The sequence below is a fragment of the Colius striatus genome, chromosome 1, assembly GCF_028858725.1.
Source record: "Colius striatus isolate bColStr4 chromosome 1, bColStr4.1.hap1, whole genome shotgun sequence".
In the NCBI taxonomy this organism is placed as follows: domain Eukaryota; kingdom Metazoa; phylum Chordata; class Aves; order Coliiformes; family Coliidae; genus Colius; species Colius striatus.
Window position 1 is genome coordinate 39720186 of NC_084759.1, and position 19446 is coordinate 39739631.

Here is a 19446-nt window from a genome sequence, read left to right on the forward strand (position 1 = left end):
TTTGGTCTTGTTCAGCGAGAAACTGTGATGACTGGCTACATAAACAGTGCAGTTTTATTAATGTAACAGATATTCATGTTCTTATGGATTGCTTGTGATAGTGACTATCTGCAGAAGAAAGCACGTACAAACAATAAATATATAAATAATACAGCACGTGAAGTTACAAAGTGCAGCCTGGCTACAAAATTTAAAGAGTAATTATTCAGTTTAAGTCTCATTCAAGGCGTCCCAAGAGGGGAGGAAAAGAGGCTCAGTCTGTCAGCTCAGTCAGTCATTACGAATCTGTCTCATAATGTTGTCTTCCCCCAACATCCCCCTTTAACTATTTTATAACTTTTTTCACCTTCAAGGTAGACTTTAGCCATAAATACCTTCATTACAATTGGTGTAAAATTCTCTCTCCTCATATTTTAAGGTGCAGCTTACAAAAATTCAGGACACAGACTCAAGGAGGAGTGGTCACACCTCTGAGGCCAGTAGACTTTGGGATGAAGGTGTGTTTTGGCATTAAAATGACATTAAAATGATCGAAGTTCACACAAAGGACAGCATTTTGTCAAGATTTGACAGACCACTGGTTCAGGGTACCAAATTCTACCATTCTATGGTTCTATGATTCTATAATTCTCAGTTCTAGAGGATCATCTTGTTCCCATGTACAATCACAGAGTCTGCCTGTAGAGCCTCCACTCTGCTCCACACTTCATGGTATTTGCAGGTAATTGCTCCTCTGTTGTGGATTCCTCACATACCAGCAGCAGCTGTATCCACCCTGTAAGCCTTCTTGATTTTATACCTTTCCTTAATTGGTCAACAATGCTGATTTTTATACCGTGCCTCAACTAATAAACAATGCTGATTTTAATATAACTTTTAATATAAGTTTTAATTTCCAAGCAACTTAAGTAATTTTGCCACAAGGAGAGAGAATCCTGGGAAGAAGGAGGAGTGGAGGGAGGTGTTTTAAGACTTGGTTTTATTTCTCATCTCCCTGCTTTGTTCCAATTGTTCATTAAGAAATCAAACCATTTCTCCCTAAGTTTTGACCGTGATGCTAATTGCTGAGTGATGTCCCTGTCCTTATCTCAACTCAGGAACCTCTTGTTATATTTTTCTCTCCCTTGTCTAGTTTAGGAGGGGTAATGACCTGGTGAGCATCTGGTACTTAGCCAGGGCTAAACCACCACACCTGTTTTCATCAAATAGTGATGAAAACTCCTCATATAGGTTATAGGGGTTTTGTTAGACATAGCTTTTCTGCTTCAGAGCCATGTACTAATGCACAGATGCACAAATAATAAATTATAAATCCATCTCTCAGACATTCCCTAGCTTATTGATATGTTAGATGGTTTCACTGACTTACTTATTAATGTTCTAGTAATATTTTGAGATCTTCATATGTAAGTTGTTATATCAAAACAGTTTATTGTCTCATGAAAAGTGTATAAAGAAATTAAATTTAAAATATCTGCAAACTCTTCAATGATTTTCATGTGCTAAGTTCCCATGTAGTTAATACAGATTTTCCTAAAAAGGGCAACATTTGACACTAGAAATCAAAAAGCTTTATTTCAAATTAATCAAGTCCTTTTGAAAGTATGCCCATCTGTACCTGAGATATAACTAGAATAACATGATAAAGGAAAATATTCAATCTCAGAAACTAGAACTGTGTCAACAGTAGTTAATGAAACAGAACTCAAAAACCTTCCTAGGCCTGAGTTAAGTGGAATGACCTATATCTATTAGTAAATGCTTTCAGCTACAGGAAGAGAGTGACTGCAGGCAAACTGATGTTTGACATTTAGACACAGTAACTGGAATATTTGATTTCCTAAAACATACCATAAATTAGTTAAGAGCTTGCTAGTTGACTCAAGGTCAAGAGTATTCCAGAGAATGATCTAAAAGCTTAAAAAAACAATTGCATTTCAGTCCTGAGAGCATCATCTGTCTGGCTCTGTTTAAGTTACTCACATAGACATAGTCTACAAAGTGATTTTGCATGGAATAGAAGCAAAAGCTGAGGTCAGTGAAGTGTTGATGGTATTTATGGTGTGATTTAAATATCTTCCCCAACCATTATGGCTTTATCACAATAGTTTGAAAATACATGTCCTTACACTCTTGTCTTAAAATGATTTCTTTATTGGAGACAAAAAGATAAATGGAGTTAAACCCAGCTACTGCTGAGTTCCCCAATAAGGATAAAATTACATTCAAAATAAATAATATAAATTTCACAGTTCTCAAATTATGTTGTGATTTGACAATATATATTAGCAAAATGTAAATAACTTATTCATATGAGCAGTTTGACTTCAGATGCTATATGTGCATAGATTTAAAACCTTAAAAAAAAAAAAGACTGACAAGCCTCAGTCTCGAGGCTATGCAAACTCAGTAAGAAAACTATGGCCTGATGCTACCAATGACATGACTGTATTCACAGAATTAATTTGGAGCACTGTGGCTAGTGGAGTTTCACAGGGATCAGTTTTTGGGCCAGTCTTGTTCAACATCTTGTTCAACAGTCTTGTTCAACATCATAATGATGTTGATAAACTAAACAAGATAAACTAAATATGAGCCAGCAATGTGCCCTCGTGGCCAAGAAGGCCAATAGCATCCTGCAATGCATCAGGAAGAGTGTGGCCAGCAGGCCAAGGGAGGTTCTTCTCCCCCTCTACTCTGGCCTGGTGAGGCCTCATCTGGAGTCCTGTGTCCAGTTCTGGGCTCCTCAGCTCAAGAGGGACAGAGAAGTGCTGGAGAGAGTCCAGAGCGGGGCCACCAAGATAATCAGGGGACTGGAAAATCTTTCATACGAGGAAAGAGTGCAGGAACTGGGTCTGTTTAGTCTGGAGAAGAGGAGATTGAGGGGTGACCTTATTCACATTTATAAATATCTAAAGGGTGGGTGTCAGGAGGTTGGGACATCCCTCTTTTCTATAGTAGATAATAGCAGGGCAAGGGGTAATGAGATGAAGTTGGAACACAAAAAATTCTACTTAAATATAAGAAAAAACTATTTCACTGTGAGGGTGATGGAGCAGTGGAACAGGCTGCCCAGAGGGGTTGTGGAGGCTCCTTTCTTGGAGGTCTTCAAGACCCGCCTGGACATGTTCCTATGTGACCTGATCTAGGTGAACCTGCTTCTGCAGGGGAGTTGGATTAGATGATCTCTAAAGGTCCCTTCCAATCCCTACCATTCTATGATTCTATGATTCTATCTTCATCAACGACCTGGATGAGGGGACAGAGTGTACCCTCAGCAAGTTCGCTGATAACACCAAACTGGGAGAACTGGCTGATTCCCCAGAAGGCTGTGCTGCCATGCAGCAGGATCTTGACCGGCTTGAGAATTAGAAAGAGAGGAATCTCTTGATCTTGAATCCTCTGGGAGTCCTGATTGATAATAAACTAACCGTGAGTCAGTAATGTGCCCTTGTAGCCATGAAGGGCAATGGGATCCTGGGATGCATCAAGAACAGTGTGGCCAGTAGGTCAAGGGAGGTCCTTCTCCCTCTCTACTCTGCCCTGGTGAGGCTTCATCTGGAGTACTGTGTCCAGTTCTGGGCTTCTCAGCTCAAGAGGAACAGACAACTCCTGGAAAGACTCCAGTGCAGGACCATCAAGATGATCAGAGAACTGGAACATCTTTCATACAAGGAAAGGCTGTGGGAACTGAGGCTGTTTAGTCTAGAAAAGAAGATACTGGAAGGTGGTCTCATTAACACTTACAAGTATTTAAAAGGTGTATGTCAAGAGGATGGGGTAACACTTTTTTCTGTATCTTCCAGTGACGGGACGAGGGGTAATGGGATAAAGCTGGAACACAAAAAGTTCCATTTAAACACAAGGAAAAACTTTTTTACTGTGAGGGGGACAGAGCACTGGAACAGTCTGCCCAGAGAGGGTGTGGAATCTTCTTCTCTAGTGGTTTTCAAATCCTATTTGGATGCATTCCTGTGTAACCTGATCTAGGTGCACTTGCTTTAGCATTGGGGCTGGACTAGATGATCATGAGGTTCATTCCAACAGCTACCATTCTGTGATTCCGTGTAATGCTCTGCAGGACAATCTTCTTAGTCTCCACTCTCTATCCCTGTTCTATCACTCTTCTGCGGGAAATAGTTTGTATGACATATCTACCTGTAGAATTTGATGTCAGGAACTGCATGCATCTCAAATCAGTAGGAATGTCTGGAGCAAGGAACAGCAAGAAATACTTGACATACACAAGTCTGTATAGCCTGATAACATGCATTCATGAATGCTGAAGGTGTAGTAATGTGAAATGCTTGCTCAAACTTTAAATTACATCAATAGTGGTCAGCAATCTTTCCTGGTTTTCACATTTTAAGTAGATGTTCTGAAGTTCAGAAATGTACTATCTATCCAGAGATGCTGTAACCTGCTTCTTGCCCTCTCTGATCAGTGAATACCTGACCCATGGATATGGGTTGGAGCCTTTTCTCCTGACCTTTGATGCCTATACTGTACTGTACAACTGTGAGTCTTAGCCACCTCCTTTTTTTTTTTTTTCTAGGGTGAAAAACAGTAATTGTCAGAGTATGATTCAGTTGACCAAACACAAATGTTTGGTTTAAGATGAGATATTCATGTTCAGTGGTATCTATTACTCTTCCATGGTGGTGAGAAATGTTACTGATCATCAGATCAGGCCAATTCAGATACCCGGAATGCTGAAACTTAAATCTACATTTATGCTTCCTTCACCAGGAATACCTGTTCAAAGAAATGCTGAAGCTGTCTACGTGACACTCTGAAAGCATGCGGACAATCATGTTTGGTCTTCCAAGTCTTCTGAGAAGGTAAAAATCTGTGACAGAAGCACAGGTGCTAGGTAGCCTTAAACAGCACTGAACAGTGCTCTTCATGCCTTCAACTTCCTCAGCACACACAGACTAAAACTGTTTCTGAAGCTCACAGTAATAAAAGCAGAAATTGCAGAATCACAGTAAAGACTGCACAAATTATACAATTATGGTATAGTTTAAAGCAAATCAACTCCTACTTCAGCACAAAGCTATTTTATAAGATCAATCATTCTACATTTTTCTCCTTACATTCCAAACAAAATCTAACAAGAAATTTCATGTTATTTGCATAATGTTTGAATACTGATCAAAGGATCTTTGATTACTGAATTTATGGTCCAACATGTGCACAGCTTTGCTGTTAGTTATAGTATTATTTAAATTCTCAGCATAAAATTAGGAACATAAATGCTGTTTTCCCAATGTACTTGCCAGTAGTATTTACTGCCTCAACAATATTAGATAAATTCTTGTCTATGTTCAAATTTGACCTTGTGATTCCAGCGTAGGTTTTCAGCACTGTCTAAATAGAACATTAATTAGCTTCCTCCAACTTGATCTTGATATATTATAAATTAGTTATAATTACTTATTTACGATCCTTTCTTTTTTTATTTAAAAATCAATTAGCTTAACCAAAAAAGAAAAATAAATAATTAAACCTGATTAAACATAACTGTCATCAGTTAATAACTCAGGCATTTTACCATCCATCTGTAATTTCATTGTGCAATTCTACATATCAAATATATTAAAATATTTCTGACTAATATGAAAATATTTAAAAAAAATAAAAAGAGGTGATCTATAAATCTCTATGTACATCTATTTGAAAAAAAAAATTAAAAAAACTAGCTCATTCATCTATGTAGCGTATTTCCACCTAGTGAGAATTTATGATTTCTCTTGGCAATGTATTCCAATATTAACTGTTGTTTAATATACTGTGAGGGTGAAGGAGCAGTGGAACAGGCTGCCCAGAGGGGTTGTGGAGTCTCCTTTCTTGGAGGTCTTCAAGACCCACCTGGATATGTTCCTGTATGACCTGATCTAGGTTGACCTGCTTTAGCAGGGGGATTGGACTAGATGATCTCTAAAGGTCCTTCCAACCCCACCAGTCTATGATTCTATGATTTTTCCCCTGAATGATTTTTGTCCATTACCTGTTTCCTGTCACTGTTCATGTGTGTGGAAAGAGTATCTCCATTTTCTCTATAGCTGCCTTTTAAATAATGGAAGACTGTGATGAGATACCTCCGACCCTTCTATTTTAAGCTTTTACAAACCAAAGAAGCCTAAATACCTAACTTTTCCTCAAACAACGTGTTTTTCAGACCTATAATGACCATGGTGATGTCCCTAGTGGACCACCTCAGGTTTTTTATATCTTTCTTCAACAGTATGAGAATGAAAGTAGACACAGTATTGCAGGCATAGTCTAACAAATGCTGAAACAAATCCCTTGACTTGCTGGATCTATAAGTAAGGTTATTATTGCCATATATGGTATTTCCAAGAGTCACACACACCAAAGGAGGCGTAAGACTTGCATTACCATATACAATATTTCCAGCCATATGCACACATAGGACTGTGAGACTAGAATTGCTTTAATTGATATTTCTGTCCTTAGTTCTCATGTAGGACAAAACTGCCACAAAAGGGGAAAAGAAACAAAATGTGATATTTGGTTAATAACTCCAGATAGTGCTTTGGTGACTCGGAATTTCAGTCCTAAGGAGGAATTCAGAATTCTGTGAGCTCCCCAGCTGACCCAAGTTTTTTTACCTGGAGAAGATGCTATACCTGCCCCTCTTTGTTTAACTAATAGCCATTGTCACGTAAGACTTTGCATGTCCTGATATTAATCTTAGCTCAGAATTAGTGAATTATTGTTGTTTTGACCTGGATAATAGTACTACTGAGCTGTATTTGTTACTATATTATCTACTGTACAGTAGAGACAGATTGTTCAACCCTGAAGGTGTCTGTCTGTATTGATTCACATATCTCCAACCTATAACTCATTGAGGCAGCGTTATGTCCTTACACTGCATGCTTACTGATGCCACTGAGGACATATAGGGGAGTACTGTTCACTTATGTTCTCCTTGTCCACCAGGATCCAGAGGTCTTTTTTAGAAGAGTTACATCCTGACTAACTGGACCCTAGTCTGTATTCTGTTTGGGATTGTTCCAACCTAGCTGCAGGACATTGTATTTTTCACACCACATGCCATTCTTGTTGACTCAATCTGTTAAGGTCTCTCTGTATGGAGTTTTTCCTGATATATCTTCTTTTCTTTCCAGTTTAGTGTTATCCATAGACTTAATAAGGATTTGTTCAACCCTGTTTCCAAAATCATTTAAAATTACTTGGAGATTCTGTGTTGACCCTTAAGGAACTTCACTTGAGACCAGCTGTCAGTTCATGTCCCTTTAAGCTTGTTTTGAGTTTGGTAGTTCATCCAACTCCCCACTCATATCATAGGCTATCTCTCCAATCCCATTTTACAGACTCTTACAGAATCTTTACACTTGTCAAAAAGGATTTTCTGGGATACTCTGCCAAATAACTAACTATTCACTCAGATTTTTTTTTTTTGTCTCTCTGGATAGTATTTTGTCATTTGCTTTGTCATTCTTTATTTAGATAGATACTTAGGGACTACCCATGAAATCTGAGACATAGAACTCACTGTGTCACTTACATCTTGCCTATCCTGTTCAGCAGAGGACCTACATGTTGCAAGTACTTCCATTTGATTTCTGAGCATGAAAAATGTCAAATAAAAAGACAACAATAAATGAAACATACAGATTGTTGGTGCTTCTGGTTTAGGTATTCACATCAAGATTTTTTACTTCCATGTGTAAAATGAAGTTTAGCAGTTTTCTCTATCTTCATAACACTATCTGTTTGTAATTTCATAGTTTAAAAACCATAAGGTTTTCTTATTTTCACCAGCAGTCATGTAATGTAGTCATAGAACAGTAAATGAAGACATGGCAAATCAGCATTGTATTACTAGATAAGAGTAATTTTCCTCTAATGCAATTATATGTATTTTTTCACTGAAAACTTCTACTTTCAAAGTCATGTAACTACATTAGCCTTCATTTCATGAAACAAAACAAACCAGAACAAGAAAAACAACAAAAAACAAGTGACAAAGCTCCCTTGAATTCTGAATATTGAACAGAATTTTAAAAAGTAAAATACCTGATTTAAGACAGTCAAAAGACAAAATGTCTTTAGTAGCCAAAGATATCTTTTCTTTCTTATAACTTTGAAACAGGAATGTCAACTTTCAAAACTAATAGTATAATGGCAACTGAACACATCAAATTGTAAAAATAGTCTCCTGTATTATGGAAACAGCTTATAAAGTCTGGCAAAAGAGAAAGGTTTGTAAATCTGTTGAAATTGCTGTGAATGAAAATTCAGGAAATCTTTTTTATCATTTAAATTATCTCAGGATCTGAGTAGAGATTGTTTCCAGGGCTAAATAATGGATCAGGTCCTATTAATTTTTTCAATCTTCATAAGATCCAACTGTCTCTTAAAAGTTGTTTCTTATTGTTACAAAGATGGAAAATACAATAAGTCAAGATATTGAAAGTGATTAGGTATTTCTTTCACGTTACATGGCTAAAAAAACACTTTAATGAACTCTTATATTTTTACTAGTACCTTGAAAGACAAAACATCATCAGAAGAGAAATGCAGTCAAAATGTACATACTGAACTGAAAGTATTTATTTTACAATTTTATAGAATATCTTCCTCTCACATTGTTTTATCAATTTTTTCCCCCACCTCTTTTTTCCAGTTTGATATCCCATAATTTTTAAAATACCCAGTCAGCTTATGCAACTTGGCTGTTTACAGAGCAGTCTGTAAACAGATATATATATATATATATATCATCTGTCTAATATGGAAATACTTATAGACTTTAAAATATATAGGAAGCAAATAAAGTTTCTATGTTTCATCAATGTGGCACGATTTTTTTCAGTGCATGAGAACGCATAAGAGTAATACAAATTAAACAAAACCATTAGAGCTTTGGAGGAATGAGGGTAGAAAAGAGAAACTCAGCAGTGATAAATGAAGGATCAAAACAAAAAATTTACTTTAGAGTAAGAAACAACGTGAAAAGTAACAGAGAAGAAATTCAAGAATATGCAAAACTAAATGATAGGTGGATGAATTTACTTTGGGACTTATAATTTTGAACTGCAGTAACCTGAGTGAATTTATAAAATTGAATAGAACAGAACTATCCCAGTTCAAACGGACCTACAACAATTGTCCGGTGCAACTGCCTGACCACTTCAGGCCTCACCAAAAGTTAAAGCATAGTGTTAAGGGAAACTGTCAACACTGATGCACTGACTGTCTCTCTAGGAAGCCTGTTCTCATACTGGAATCCCCTTCTCAATAAAGAAATGCTTCCTAATGTACAGTCTAAACCTCCTCTGGCATGACTTTGAGCCATCCCATATGTCCTATCACTGGATACCAGGGAGAACAAATCATCACCTCTGTCTCTACTTCTCCTTGTCAGGAAGCTGTAGAGAGCAATGGGATCACCCCTTAACCTCCTTTTCTACAGTTTAGACAAAATCAAAGTTTTTAGCTACTCCTCTAAGGAGTTTTTAGCTACTCCTCCAGCCCTTTCACCACTGTTATTGCCCTCCTCTAGGTGCATTCAAGGACCTTTGCATGCTTTAAAAGCTGTGGAGCCTAGAACCGCACACAGTACTCAAGGTGATGCCCCACCAACGCTAAATACAGCAGGATAATCACCCCTTCTAACCAGCTGGTTATATTGTGATTGATGCACCCCAGGATGCAGTTTGTCCTCTTGGTTGCCAGGGCACAGCACTGACTCATATTGAGCCTGCTGTCAACTAGCACACTCATTTATTGTTCAACAGCATCTGTTCTGTGATCAGGTACTCATTAAAAACAGTCTCATGGACTAACAGCCAGAAAATGCTCTAATGTGGGCTTTTTGAACTGTAGATGTGCTAAGCTGTGTCATATACTGACAGATGGACATATGTGAACATAGCCACATGTCTCCAAATGTGGTGACAAATGTAACCTACCGTTGCATATATTTTAAACGTGCATTTTTCTTACAAAGAAAGCCAAAATAATGAAACTTTATTTGGAAATCTGTTCTTCTCAAATGGCATGAAAGAAACAGAAACCTTGTATTGGAAATCTTTACTCTGGTTTCGTTTTGTCCCATAGTCAATGTTGGAAAGAGGACTCAGAATTTATGGCATGTAGCCACAACAAAAACGTTCTTTGAATGAAGAGGCCACTAGCATGTAGCAGTACTGCATTCTTGGAGTGCTCAACAGCAACAGCACATCCACCAGATGTCAGTACATACTCACAGAACTGCTGGAGTTGTGGCACAGAAATGTTTCTAACACATATCCTCCGGATATGTAACGCTGAAGAACAAAGTTGCATATAGCCCATGGTGATGACAAAAAGGACCAAATAGTGCAAAGAAAATCCTTATACTTTGATTCTGTATTGTTGTATAACTAGCACTTTTTTGGCTGCTAACCAGTTACAACTGCTCTGAGTTTTCATTTGTAAAAACAGAAAACATGGGGCAGAAAAATGCAATGTAGACATTATGGTCCTTCGGGTTATGCCACCTGAAGAAAGATACGGGAAAAATGAGACATCTAGACTTCTTCAGCCTTATTAAAAGAGAGTCAGTGAATAATTTTATTGCTGCCATCTAATATCTAATAAGTTGTTTCAGTGTAAAAGGAGACAGACTGTTCTGACAAGTACACCTATAGGATGTAGGAGAAAGAATACAAACTATAAGGAAAACTCTGATCTGACATCACGAAAAAACCCCACAACTCACAAATTAAAGTAATCAGACACTGGAACAGGTCATCCAAAAGCTTATGGAATCTATCTTCAGAGATATTAAAAAAAAATCTGAATAAGATTGTGTTCAACATCATCAAACTTTGAAGTTAGTTCCATCCTCTGAGTCAGTCTAGCGGGATTTGGACCAGGTGACCTACAGAGGTTGTCTCTAAGCTAAATTATTCTCTGATTTTATTTCAGTAACATTTCAGAAGCAGGGTAAACTAAGGAGCATAAAATGTCATTAACCTCCAAACTACTGAATTAATGTTTTTTGTAGTTCATAGAAAGAAGCAAATGTCTTCTGCCTATCACAGTCAGATGTTTCTTTCCTTTCATGCAGTTGACAGCTGCACTGTGATATGTCAGTTATTTTCTGTATTTCCTTGTATGAAGTATCTCCACATACAAAAATCAGTATCTCAGTGACAGTTTTGCATTTGAAATGTTATTAATTAAATAGATCACATAAGTCCAGTTATCTTTAGCTACAATTTCAGATATAAGTTGTTTCAGGATCTATGTTGCTTGTTTGTGAAGAGTTTAAGAGCATGCACCGAAAGATCATTGAAAGAAAAGGCCTAAAGTTACTACCTACCCTAAATAAACATGTTTTTAGTGAAGGTGATAATAGTCTTAAAAAATGTAATGAGTTTTTGTTGAGGATGAATCTGAGGATATTTTACAGTGATCCATAGAAACTTATGAATATATTACAGAGTAAGTTAATTCACTTTTTTTTTTTGTTAGTCAAAATTCTTCACATAAAAATTTATGAATTTCTATCATTTTCTAAACTTGAGGAATGATGGATCATTGTCATCCTCAATGTTTCTTACAAAACAGCATGTACAGACTAATACATTTTTTATCAGGGCTTTGAAATCAGTGGGATATGGCTCAAGAAGTTTAGCAACAGTATTCCTTTTTTTTTTTTCTTTTGCCTCTTACTTATTTTTCTGAATTACTGTTTCATGCTATATCTAAAATATTGCTATTTTACCCATAAGATTTTTCAATGACTTATATGACCTAAAATCAGGTGAAGACTGTCAGATACAAAACACTAATAGAAATGTAAAAGAATTTAGGTTTTTTTTATTTTAGAAATAAATGAAAATTGCATTTTGTATTCTATTTATAAAATAATAATGTAACTTCTTTGATTCATAGAAGGGATATACTGATGGTGATCCCTGAAGACACAAAAAAAATCTCCACAGAATCTCTGAATGGTTGTAGTATGGCCTGCCACTGATTTTCTACACTGAGACCCAAAGCTGCTCAGTGTACCAGTCAAAACGTTTAATACTGGCTGAAAACACAGTGTGTTGTACTTCAGGGATGTATTGATTTAAAGTCTAACAGCTTTTGTTTGCAAGCCTTAGGCAAAAATTAGAGGTATTAGGATAGCATCCTGACAAAACCAGAACCCTACTTCCCCACAGGGATGCATCCCCACTGGTGCAGTGTAAGGTGACAGCCATTTAATCACATTTATCACATTGTTCTTCTTCTCCAGAGTCCAGTTAGAACCAGTTTGCTGATTTGTCAGCAGTCAGAAGAAGCAGGCTTGGATGTTCATGTCTTCTGTTTTGAAGGGGAAGGATTGCCCTGATTTCAGCTGGGATAGAGCTAATAGCTAGTACAGGGCTATGTTTCGGGTTTACACTAAAACCAGGAATAACATAGGAATATTTTGATTATTGCTGAGCAGTGCTTACACAGTATCAAGGCCTTTTCTGCTTCTCATCCTCCCCTACCAGGGTGCACTAGAAGCTGGGAGGGAGCATGGCCAGAGTAGCTGACCCCAACTAACCAAAGGGATGTTCCATATCATAGAACTTCATGCCCAGTAGATAAACTGGGAGGAACTGGCCAGGAGGGTGGATCACTGCTTAGGCATCAGTCAGGAGGTTGTGAACAATTGCATTGTACATCAGTTGGTTTTATTTGGTTTTTTATTCCCCTTGAGTTTCATTTCTCTCTCTCTCTCTGTTTTTATTTTCCCTACTATTACTGTTGTTAATGTGATTAGATTTTATTTTTTATTTTAGTTATTAAATTGTTCTTTATTTCAATCCATGACTTCTATTTTTTTTTTTTTGGTGGGGGGATTGTCCTCCCCTTCCCACTGGAATAGGGAGGGTGAGTAAGTGTCTGCACAGTGCTGAATTGCTGTCTAGGGTTGAACCACAACAAGGGTATTTGGTTGGCTGGGGTTTTTTTGTTTGGTTGGGTTTTTTTGCTTTTTTTAACTACTCTACAGTTCTCATTGTTTTCAGAATCAGGATAATTGAAATCCTATGTGATTAGTGTTTCAGTCATTTCACAGTCATTTCAGCAAGTTCCTGGCAGGACCTGGGAGCCCGTGGGGAGAGAGGAGCCCACACCAGAGCAGGTTTGTTGTCAGGAATTATGATCCTGTGAGGGACTCAGGCTGGAGCAGTCTGTCCATGAAGGGCTGTTCTCCCAGTGGATGACTCACATTGGGGCAGGGTGTGAGGAGCTGTCTCGGTGGGAGACTCCATGTTGGAGCAGTTAGTGATGAATTATAGCTCACGGGAAGGACTCACATTGGAAAAGTTTGTGAGGGACTGTCTCCTGTGGGGAGGGACCCCACAGTGTAGCAGTGGGAAGTGTGATGAGGCCTCCCCCGGGAAGAAAGAGCACAAAGTCCATCTGTAATGAACTGACTGTAACCCCCATCTCCCATCCCCTGCACCACTAGGGAAGGAAGAAAGGAGAGTCCTGGAAGAGGGAGGGTGGGTGGAAGTGATTTAAGATTCAGTTTTATTTCTCATCTCCCTCTTCTTGTAGTTATTAATAAATAAACCTTTTTCTCCCCAGGTTGAGTCTATTTTGCACATGATGCTAATTGCTGAGTAATCTCTCCGTCCTTATCTCAACACACAAACCTCTTGTTATATTTTTCTCACTCCCTTGTCCAGTTTAGGAGGGGGAGTGATATTATGACTTGGTGGGCACCTTGCATCCAGCCAGAGCTAAACCACCACAAGTATAAAAGAAATTAACTCCATTCCAGTTAAACTTGAATCTTTTTATTTTCTTGAGGGCTCATACTATCTAAAATAAATTATTTCAACCTGGTTTCTTCCTCAGACAGTAGATAAGGCATATGTTGTCAATATACAGTGAACATTGCTGTAGGACAAATGAATGGCAATTTCCTGGTACTGTCTGTGACTATTTCTGTTATTTTTTTTTCCAAAAGTTTTGTAAAATCAATTTTAAAATATTAATTTGAGGTTAAACAAAAATTCAGCTTGGATTGCCCCTAAACCAATCTGTGAACCAGGCAACTGAAAGCTGGGAATCCATTACTTCAAAAACTGCAAAATTAATTATAAGGATTTTTGTAATGGGAGAAGTTGGAGTTTAGAGTGAGACAGTATAATTACTCTTACTGCAGTATAGGAGAAAAAATTACATTGTATCACAATACACCATGCTTATTTAGATTGCAGTTGTATAACAGTCTAATAACTGCAGCATTTGCTTAAAAAAAAAATGTCTGCTTCCAGGTCCTCCGGGCAGGCAGGCAGTGTAATAACAACCAAAGCTAAGGCTCTCACAAACCAGTGCGACCTCCAAAGCATCTTTGGGTTGTTTTATTTGTTTGCTCTGCTTTCCTTCAGGCTATACAATATCAAGTATTAATCAAAAACTTGCAGTCATTCAATAGAGGGGGGAAAAAAGCATGAAGTCATTCTTATTGATCCTACCAAATGCCTGTTAAAATGATATTTCAAAGTTCACTAGTCTCATTTTTATTAATAGATCTATGGAAACAGTCACAAGACTCTCCTCATTTACTGTATCTCACTGAAATGATTTTATAGTTATTTTGTGTCAAATTTTGTTTCAAAAGAGTTGCAAAGAGTGGAGAGGATTAAATAGGAGGATTTGAGTAATATTCAAGGGGAAAAGAAAATGAAATGCAGTTACTGGTAATAGAAGTAGGATTTACTGATATCAGATTGAATATAGCTGTAAAAATGTTACATTCCCAGAATACCAGAATCTTAAGGATTGGAAGGGACCTCAAAAGATCATATAGTCCAATCCCCCTGCCAGATCAAGACCACCCTAGAGTAGGTCACACAGGAACTCGCTCAGGGGGGTTTGAATGTCTCCAGAGAAGGAGACTCCGCAACAAATCTGGGCAGCCTGTTCCAGTGCCCCATCATCATCACAGTGGAGAAGTTTTTCCTTATGTTTCTTTGGAACCTCTTATGTTCCAACTTGTACCCATTGCTCCTTGTCCTGTCATTGGACATCACTGAGAAGAGCTTGGCTCCATCCTTCTGACAACAACCCTTTAGGTATTTGTAAACATTAATGAGATCATGTCTCAGTCTCCTCCAAGATGAAGAGTCCCAGCTCCCTCAGTCTTTCATGAGAAGGGAGATGCTCCACTCCCTTCCTCATCTTTGTGGCCCTGCATTGAACTCTGTCCAGCAACTCCCTGTCCTTCTTGAACTGAGGAGCCCAGAACTGGACACAATATTCCACATATGGTCTCATAACAGCAGAGGAGAAGGAGAGGAGAACCTCTTTACCTACTCATCACACCCCTTCTAATACACCCCAGAATTCCATTGGCCTTCTTGGCCATGAGGGCACATTCCTGGCTCATGCTCATCCTGCTGTCCACCAGCATCCCCAGGTCCCTTTCCCCTCTGCTACTCTCTAACAGTTCATTCCCCAACCTGTGCTGGTACAAGGGGTTATTCTTTCCCAGATGCAGGACTCTACACTTGCCCTTGTTGAATTTCATTAGATCTCTCCCCATCCAACCCTCTAGCACAGCATTCTGGTGTGTCAACCACTCTCCTCAGTTTAGTATCATCAGTAAACTTGCTGACAGTGCCCTCTGTTCCCTCATCAAGGTCAATAATGAATATATTGAACAGTACCAGTCCCAGTACAGACCCCTGAGGGACTCTGCTAGACACAGGACTCTAACTAGACTCTGCTTCATTGATCACCACTCTCTGCCTTCTTCTACCAGATAACAATCCACCTAATACCTGATTATCCAGCTCACATTGTCTCAGTTTTGCTACCAGGATTTAAACTATTTAAAAAAAAAAAAAAACTAACTGAAAAAAAATGAAGAAAAGGAAAAGGTAAAAAGAAAAGAAAAAAAGACAGAAGAAAAATAGCATTCATTCCAGAAAAATGCAGTAGAGATTTTAATTTCACAAGGATAGATGTGCATGCAGACCTGAAGTTCACTTCTGGATCTATTTATTTAAATGGCACGTTAAATTAATATGTACCAGTTCAGAGTGATCTGAGACAACTATAAACTAGGAAAAATAAACACAAATATTAATGCAAAAGAGTATTCAAAACTCACAGTGATTAAACTAAAACAGTACAACTGATAAGTTTAGCTAATTCCACTTACCAGTGATTTGATTGCTTATGAAACCAAATAACAATGTCCACACTACCAGTCCTCACAGACTCACCTGCTAAGTTGTCTACTAACACTTCTTTTTTGTTCATCTTCACTGAAGCATCAAAAATGTTTCAATTAACAAATTTCCATCTAATGAGAAATGAAAGAGTAAAAGAATCAGCAATCACTTTGCAATGAGTCACAAGAAAAATTTATGAACATACTTTTAATTTGTGCAGATATTCTTAGTACGAGTAATTCTGCTGAGATAGATCTAAAAATACTGAGTTCCAACCATTTAATTACCAGATTAGTATAGACAGTATGGAAGGTAAGTGCATGAGGTTGGATACATCACTTGCATGGGAACTATTTCAAAGTTAAATATATGTCTGGGTTAGGTGAGAAACAGCTGTTTTACTTATTGAGTCAGAAGAGAGTGGAAATTGAGATAATAATAAAAAAAACTTTCAATGATTTATAGAAACAACAAGTTGTAGACTGAACTTAATAAACACTTCCTTGCAATAAGCTCTCACAGCCAATATAGTCTCCTATGGGAAATGAAGAGAGAGATTTCTTTTGAATGTTTAAAACTAAATCAGGCAAAACTCTGCTGGAAACATGACAAGGAGCAATTATGAATCACCAGACTGATGAACCATATGACATAGTACATCTTCTTGTTAAATCATATGTTTCTGTTACTTAAATTACGTTCTTCCTTATTTCTAAGTAGAAATATTCCTTGCAATGATTGCTTTGTTCACAATGAAAATGCCCATCATTTTTGTCTGAATTGGCAGCTTTTGTCATGAAGTCTCATTTTTTTGTTTATGTGTTTGGACTTAACTGCAAATGCTTTTTATCAATCTATTCATTCTACAATGCTCAGTAAACAAGAATTTACAATGCTGCATCATCCATGTATTCAGTATAAGTCACTGTTAAGTGTACAATCATATCTGAAAAAAACCATAAAGATTAGTCCATTAAAATAAGAATTACAAAATAAATCTTTCTTTCTGTTTATCCTTTTCCACATTTTATTAAATTGTAAAACAGAAAATAGTTACCCATGTAATTTGTTGATAATTTTAAGTCATACAGGCAAAACTTTCATAGCAGCAATATGGTTTTGCTCTCATAAAATCTTTATAATATACAGCTAATAATATTATTGTCATGAAATATTCAATCTTGAGTAAAAAAGCAAAGATTTTCAGGAACAGGATTTTCAAAATGCTGAGAATAATAGATCAGAGTTTATTTGCTCCAGCCAATTTGACCTTTCACTTCACAGGTAGCTTCTAAAACATCAAGTTAGATGTCTAAATTAGGTCTTTCTGGATGTGAATTAATCTTTAGATTCTCCTTTTATCTGGAGTGAACCTCTTTTATTTAAATTTCTGCTCTTTGTCACTGATCTTGTCGTATACTGCTATGAAAAGCCTGTCTTGGTCTTCTCAATAACCTCCCTGTAGCTAATGGGGGAGATATTGTTAGATCCCTCAATTATGGTCTCTGATATGAATCAGCCAGCCTCTCTCAGACTCTTGTGACAGAGCAAGTTCTTCAGCCCTGACCATCCTGGTCTCCGTCTGTCTAATTTCCTTCACTTTACCAATGTCTTTCCTTTGTGAGGAGGCCCAAGACTAGTTGCAATGTTCTAGAAGTGGTCTAATGAGTGATGAGTAAGTGGCATAATCTCCACCTTTGATCTACTGTTTGTGCTTCTGTTAATACAGTCATGTATGCTGTGGGCCATCTCTGATGCCAGGCCATGCTGCTGTCTAAGATTTGTCCCACTATCCCTCAAGGATCCAAAAATTTTTTTCCACAGAGTAGCTTCCCAGACAGTCTTTCCCCAGTTTGTATTGATTTTGGAGGGGCCGTCTTTCCCAGTGGCAGGTCTTTGGTTTTTTCTCTTGTTGAATGTCATGAAGGTGTCCCTCCTATCTGTACTAAAAGGCAGCTCTGCCCTCAAGCATGTTGACTGGTCCTCCAAGATAGGTGTAATCTATAAACTTACTGAGAGTGTACTGTGTCATCCCCTCCAGATCACTGATAAAGACGATGGAGAGCTTCTAGTACCAGCCTCTGCAGTAATCTTCTAGTTCTTAACCTCCAGGAACAGTACAACCCATTAAACATTATCCTCTTGGCCTAAACATCTAGCCAAGTCTTTACACATTTGATTGTCTATCCATCCATCCTACCTTAATGTCCTGAGTTTGGCTGGCATAGTGTTAATTTTCACAAGAAACTGGTATGGGCATTGAGTTCTGAGTGGTGGGCAATTATATCACACATATCTCGCTCTGTATATTCCTTTGATAGTGTTATGATTCTTTCCTCTTTCCTTGTGTTTTTCCATTAAATTGTACTGATCTCAGTCCATGACGTTTTATCTTTTTCTTCTGATTCTCTTCCCCATCCTGCTGGTGGAGGAGCAGGAATTTGTGAGTGAGCTTCTGTGTGGTTCATCTTTGTCAGCTATGCTTAAACCAAGACATTTAAGTACACAAATATGTTGGAAGACAGTGTGGAAATAATTGTTTTTCTAATTACACTTACTCCTCTCATCTACAAATCTGGTCATCTTGCCTTATAAGGAAATCAAGTCATTCAGACTTAAGCTTTGCAAATCCGTAAAAATTGTTCCTGGTAATTTTCTTCTTCATTTGCCACAAAATATGTTTCAAGATGATTCACTCAAAGTTTTTTTCCAAGCAACAAAGTGAGGCTACAAATAAGCAGGAAAGTGGAAATACCTGCTGTGCAGTTCATAAAGACCAAAGTTCACCTTTGTGCAGAAGATAGATTTCTCTAAACTGGTTTTAGAAATCTCTCTGTGAGATATCTCACATCTACAACTGATTTAGTAACCTTTACAACCAAGGCCTAGAAATAAAAACTCTAGATGACTTTTTCTCTGTGATGCCTTAGAGTGAAATGATCTGCCCTTCAAAGGTTTATGTTACTCTTCACTGAGTATAAAAGAACCTATGTTGTCTATGTAGGACAACTGGGGTGGGATTCATCTCATAAATTGTCAAATGTAAGACTCCATCTGGCTTCCCAAAGTATAGTCAATGAAAACTTTAGATATCTGTACGGCTGTCCTCATGTAGGGATATATTGACACTTAAGATGCCCTAGGGTATCTGAGATATTCATAGCCACCTGTAATGTAGGACTTACTGGAGTTAATTTTGTATTTGTATTCTTCTCCAGTGGCAGCTGAA